This window comes from Bos grunniens, chromosome 23, assembly GCF_055505025.1.
Source record: "Bos grunniens cultivar Pamir isolate PY7600 chromosome 23, Bosgru_T2T1.0, whole genome shotgun sequence".
Lineage (NCBI taxonomy): Eukaryota > Metazoa > Chordata > Mammalia > Artiodactyla > Bovidae > Bos > Bos grunniens.
Window position 1 is genome coordinate 22443458 of NC_141187.1, and position 6652 is coordinate 22450109.

Genomic DNA, 6652 nt, shown 5'->3' on the forward strand with positions numbered 1-6652 from the left:
AAAATCCTGTGGGGTATTATCACCTCCATTTATAGAGGAGAAAAACCGAGTTTTGGAGAAGTTTCATAACTTGAACAAAGCACACAGCTGGCGTATGAGAGATCCTGAATCGATGTGCATATATATGTTCATATATGAATTCAAACACAGGTTTCTCTAACTCTATCTGGTACTTACTTTTCCCAGTTCTTGCTCCTCCAGCCTCAAGGATATTTTAGGAGAGGAGAAAGCAGCTAAGACAGCTCCTTATATACTTAAAATCTCACCTATCCTAATTTAAAAGATAGAAATAAGAGTCAGTAGATATGGCAGGACAAATTGTCCTCAAGGCATAGTACAGAAGAGAAACAATTCTAAGATGATTAGGGAGTTTTGGGTAGCTCTAGTGGTAAAGAACCTGCCTGCTAATGTAGGACAGGTAAGAGACATGGGTTTGATCCCTGGGTTGGGAAGATGCCCTGGATAAAGAAATGGAACCCCACTCCAATATTCTGGCCCAGAGACTCCCATGGACAGAAGAGCCTGGTGGGCTTCAGTCCATAGGGTCGCAAAGAGTCAGACACGACTGAAGTGACTTAGCACAGCACACACATTGTGGTAATGGGTGGCAATGGCTCCACAGAAAGACCTTGTGGTCAATTTCTATACACAAGTATTTTCACATAAATTAATATCCTCTATCTTGCGCATGTGTAGTTTTTTTTTGAGGAGATGAGAACCAAATACCAACATTTATTTCCATTCCTATTAGGCTTCAGTATTTTTTTTACCCTCTTTTAAAATGCTTATTTGTCTGGCCTGTTCATCCTTCTAGCCAGTGAATTTATTATTTATGTCAGCATTACATCATCCATATATCTGAGCACTCTGGGTCTTCCTCCAGCCTCTGATCTAAATCTTGAAATGGATGTAATGTAGGGCAGAGAGGTTTTACAGCTTTCTCTACTCTGGCATATACATAATAAAGATCAAAATTGAAAAGATGAAAGGCTTCCATGAAAGCATGCTCACTGGAGGAAATCTCTCTAGAAGGACAAACATCAATGTTCCCTTCTACCCTATCTCAAAAGCAAAAAAATAAAAATAAAAAAAAACCCACCAACCGAAAAGTGTAGCAAGTAAACTAACCTAGTATCATATATTATCATATGCATCATATATATTATCATATCTAACAAGACTCTATGAGAAAGGTAATACTAATTTTATATTACTGCTAAGTTAACTAACTTTCATAGAATGTAAACAAATCCTTTGATATCATAGATCTCGTATCAGACCCTGATTACAAGACTGGTTTCTGATATGAAGTCCATAGTATGAAGCACTACTCTCTCTAAATACTTGTCCAAGTTTTCTGTGTTTCTCAGCTTTTGGACAAACTTGTTTTTCTCCTCAGCCTTTCCTTTCACTCTGTCCTGCCAGCGTTACCATCACTTTCTAAAAACATACTCCAGCCACCAGTACAAATCTTTGAATATCTTTAAAATTTCTGTATTGGGATCCTTTATGTAAACTCTAAACACTCCATGGTTTTGATAGCTTACGGTGAACAGGGTCAAATTATTGATCTCTGAAGAAGAAGATTTAGCTTTGGGACCAGGAACCAGGCTTGATCACTCAAGAGTTTTTGTGTAGCAGAGTTTTATGAAAGTGAAAAATGGACAGAGAAAACTTCTGACATAGACATCAGAAGGGGGATGGAGAGTTCCCCCTTTGCTAGTGTTAGCAAGGGAGTTATACAGTTTTTTAATTGGTTATTACAATAAATCAAAAGAATGTCTCAAGGTTGTAAGGATCTTACTAGACCCACACCCACGATATACATTTTAAGATAACAAGATTAGTCAGAAGTTTTTCAGGAAGGAGAAATGTGTCCTCAATGTTATATAATCCTTACTCAGGAATGTAGAAAAAAACATTGGTCCTTTTCTCCTCCTTGAGAATTCTAGACCCCTATCTCCTCCTTGACAGCCCCAGACCCCTTTCTCCTCCTCAGGGACCCTGGACTTCTCAACAACCTGCCTAGGAATTGACTCTCTCATTCCTCCCTTTTCTTTTAGGAGAATTATGTTGCCAAGGGAAAGGGGTGTCATTTTCATTCCATAACTACTTCCTGCTGTTGATGGGCTTCGTCTCTAAATTGTTGAGGCAACATATTCTCTTAACCCTCCTGTGGAGGGTCTCTGATTCAGGGGCCTCATGTAATAGTTGGTAGGAGCCTGGACAAACATTTGTAACTTAAAAGCTTTCAGACCATTAGAAACAATTCCAATTACACAGTTACAGATGTAGGGAGCAAAGAGTAAAAACAGAACAATTAGAATTATTTCAATTAAGACGTTTCTCCACCATGGGGAGCTAGTTAATGTTTTTCAAAGTGAGGTGACTGAGTCTTTAGGAGTATAATATCCAACCAGTCCATTCTGAAGGAGATCAGCCCTGGGATTTTTTTGGAAGGAATGATGCTAAAGCTGAAACTCCAGTACTTTGGCCACCTCATGCAAAGAGTTGACTCATTGGAAAAGACTCTGATGCTGGGAGGGATTGGGGGCAGGAGGAGAAGGGGACGACAGAGGATGAGATGGCTGGATGGCATCACTGACTCGATGGATGTGAGTCTGGGTAAACTCCGGGAGTTGGTGATGGACAGGGAGGCCTGGTGTGCTGCGATTCATGGGGTTGCAAAGAGTCAGACACGACTGAGCAACTGAACTGAACTGAACTGAAAGCCTGAATGATTGTATTCATGTGTTTAGTAAAGTGAGTAACATTAGTACTCTTACCTGGCATATATGTAAAGCATTGGGTATGAATAATGGCACAAGTTCCTCCTTGTGCAGCCGAATATCTAAGGCCAATCTGCTTTGTGAAACCACCTTTCTAATTTGTATTTGTTCAGCATTAAGGGCTGAAATAGCTTTTTGAGAATCTTGTAAAGCCTGTTGAGTAAAGTTAGTCAGAACATCAACTTGCAGCATAACTTCTGTAGTTCCCAGAGAGGGAATGAATATTGCAGCCAGATAATCATACCAGTGATATACAAACCTTGCCCAGTGAGTTTAAGGTTTGGCAGTTTAGTAGGCTTCTCTGGAAGCTCTGAAAATATGAAGTCATGAGTAAAAGTTAGACTTAGTGTGCATCTCCTTATTGAGCCATGGGGAAGCCACGCCTACAGGTAAGAGCCTCTAATCAGTTTGGAATCAGTTTGGAGGGCCAGTTTGGAGCAAGCCAGTGTGACTGAGGGATCTAGTCTCAATCAGTTCCTGGCCAGGCAAAAGGAGGACCTAAACTGGGATTGAAAAACACAAGAATGATTGTATTGTATACTTCGTGAGGCAAAAACCCCAGTTGTTTCCAATCATTATAATTAAGTTGTCGACTAACATCTGGTGATGGCTCTATTTGTTCCCCACATATGGAAACATTAGATAGTAGGCATCCCTTTTTAGGAGTTAGCCATATGACCTCATCCCATATTTGATACAGGTAGAAAACCACCAGATCTAGACCCATTTACCTTCTTATGTGCAGCAAAATAGTCATTAAACCAAGTTAAAATCAAAATTAAAAGTCACATTATGTCCATAGTTAAGGTACAATATATTATACCAGTCCATTTTAGGATTGCTAAATGTCATCACAGAGTTGAAGAAAATCTCTTCCTTGAAGTGGAGAAACCCACCATGGGCAGACGTCAACTGATGAGTGGGGAGAGTGCTCTGCAGACCCAGCAATTATGTCAATTGTGGAATGCGGCATAGGAGTGAGTGCAGGACAGGAAGACGTTGTCTTGAGGGTCAAAAGGCAGACTCAGTACTTTTGGAGTCAGCAGAAGCAAGCCCATGCATATTCTCAGGCCCATCTCGGTTTCTGGCTCAAACACCGGCTTGTTTGACTCAAAGGCTAGGTCAGGAGTTAACCTTCCGGTAATGTCTGTTGAAAAGGCTGAAAGCTGAGTCATAGTTAATTTTAAGGCTTCAGGATCTATGACAATATCTGTGCACAAAAACAGTCTGTCATAAGACAGTTCCTTCTTCTTAGGGGCAGTTTGAGTCCTCATTAAAGCTACGGGGAGAACTTTAAACCAACTGTCTTGTGTTTCCTGAGTTAGCTTACGCAGATGCCTCCTAATAATGTCATTAGCCTTTTCAATTTTTTCTGAAGATTGGGGTCTCCAGAAACAGTGTGATATTCTATTCCTTGAGCTTTTGACACCCCTTGAGTTACAGCAGCTCTAAAGCAGAGCATTGTCACTCTGAACTTTAGAGTTTAAGATCCCACCTACATCATGAGAAGTCAGTACTGTTAGATTTTGCCCATTAGTAAACTTATGATCTTTAGGCATTAGTAAAATAATAGTAACAATAACCCTTGAACAATGTGGTCATAGCCTTTATTTTCAGTAAGGAACCAAACTTGGATCCCGTGGGAAAGCTCAAAGTTGGAGCCTGCAAGAGAGCAGTTTGAAGAGCCTTAAAAGCCTTTTGAGTCTCTGGGGACCAAACCAGCTTGTTGGTTTGCACCTGCTGAGTCTCAGTTATAAGTTTATATAAAGGCTGGGTAAGTTCCTCATAATCCAGAATCCAAATGCAGCAATAGCATGTAATGCCCAAGAATCTTCTCAATTGTCTTAAAGTCATACTTGGCTTGTTTAGGAATTTCAGACAATAAAGTATAAGGATTGCTGCTGCTGCTGCTAAGTCACATCAGTCGTGTCTGACTCTGTGCGACCCTATAGATGGCAGCCCACCAGGCTCCCCCGTCCCTGGGATTCTCCAGGCAAGAACACTGGAGTGGGTTGCCATTTCCTTCTCCAATGCATGAAAGTGAAAAATGAAAGTGAAGTCACCCAGTCGTGTCCGACTCTTCGCGACCTCATGGACTACAGCCTACCAGGCTCCTCCGTCCATGGGAGTTTCCAGGCAAGAGTACTGGAGTGGGTTGCCAGTGCCTTCTCCAAAAGTATAAGGATTGGGCACTTACTATTCATATATTTTGAACAAGTATCCATTTATCATTTGACATTTTTATACCCAAAATAGGAGTGTTGCATGAACTGTTATAGGGAATTAATAGCCCTTGTTTCTTTAAATTTTCAATGATGAATTTTAACCCTTCCTTAACCTTGAGTTTCAGTGCATACTGTTTTTGATGTGGAAATAAGTGTGGGTGTTTGAGCTTGACAACTATAGGAATAGCGTTTTGTGCTCAACCCACAGATTTCCATCGGCCCATACTTTAGGATTTATATTTTGTTCAATTATTGGGAGAGTAAGAGCAGGCTCCATATTTGTGAAAACAGAGGCCTGGACTGTGTTCAGTATATCCCTCCGCAGGAGTGAGGGAGACTCTGGCACAATTAGAAACTCGTGAGAAAAATAGTACAGAGTCCCAGTTGCAGCTTAAAGGATGACTGAAATAATAGCATTTGGCTTGTCCAGACAGCCCCATTACAGTAGTGGATTGGGAGGAAAGCGGACCAGGGGCTTCAGTGAGCACAGAGAAAGCTGCCCAAAAGGAAATTGATTGATTGGTCCCCCACAGTTATTAATACCCAGTGTTCCTCAGGTGTAATTAGGAAGGGAACTTGTGTGGGGACCACCAGGGAATCATCAGTCCTGATTACCTTGAGAGTCTGACCCCTGGGACCTACACTTTGGAGGGCAGTCTCTTCTCCAGTATGGTCCTTTGCAGATCAGACATGGAGCCGGGGGTTGCTTAGATGCCTGAGGGCAATCCTGCTTGAGATGCCCCCTCCTTTCCACAGTAATAACAAGCCCATCCCTTTTCACCTGTGTCCCTCTGGGCATTTTTTTCTCAGGCTGTTTCGGAGTAGGTCTAACAGCCGTGCTGGGGTTTCAATTTTCCCTGGTCTTTTTTTTTGCCTCCTATTTTCCTCCTCATATTCTCTACTGTAATATACCATCTGAGTCAGTTGCAAAAGTTTTTTAAAGACTGATTTGGCCCAAACGCCTGTTTTTGTAACTCATGACTCAGATATCTGGAGCTGACTGAGTGAGAAATCTATCTTTTAAGATCATTCCTCCTCTGCACTTTTGGGATCCTCTCCTCCAGGTAAACTTGTGAAGAGTCTCCCAAAGTCTGTCGAGGAATTTACCAGGAGTTTCCTTCTCTCCCTGTTTTAGGTCAGCCAACTTAGCGTAGTTTAAAGTCTTAGTGTGTGCTTGCTTGAGTCCTTCAAGAATACATCTGGCAAAGTGGTTCTGATCCCACCTTCCTTTAGCCATGTCACAGTCCCAGTCTGGCTCCGTCATGGTAACTGCTTGGCTCCCAGTATGGAGGAGGGCTATTTTGTGTTCCCTCTTTCTCCTTGTCTCATATTCAAGCCATTCATCTCCAAAAGTAGGAGCTTCCCCAAAACTCAAGTTTTCGAGTCAGGAGTCAGTGTCTACCCCAAGACATACATTACATCTCTCCAAGAAAGCTCATAAAGTAAAGCTAGTCCCATAAAGGCTTCTGTGTACTTCTTGGATCCTCCCGATAGTCTCGACCACAATTGGTACTGTTTGAATTTCTACCGAGACTGAGGCAACCCCTCCTGGAAGGGTGCCCTGAATCTCAGCCTGTGCATTTGGGAGCCCCAGATACAGGGGCAAAATAAGAGGACAGGAGGCAGCTGAAGGTTTCA

At 41.9% G+C, this 6652-nt stretch overlaps 1 pseudogene; it reads right to left on the reverse strand.

Annotated features, from left to right (window-relative positions):
• Positions 1-2138: 2138 nt before the first annotated feature.
• On the reverse strand, positions 2139-6278 carry LOC147346922 (endogenous retrovirus group PABLB member 1 Env polyprotein-like; annotated as a pseudogene).
• Positions 6279-6652: the final 374 nt, after the last annotated feature.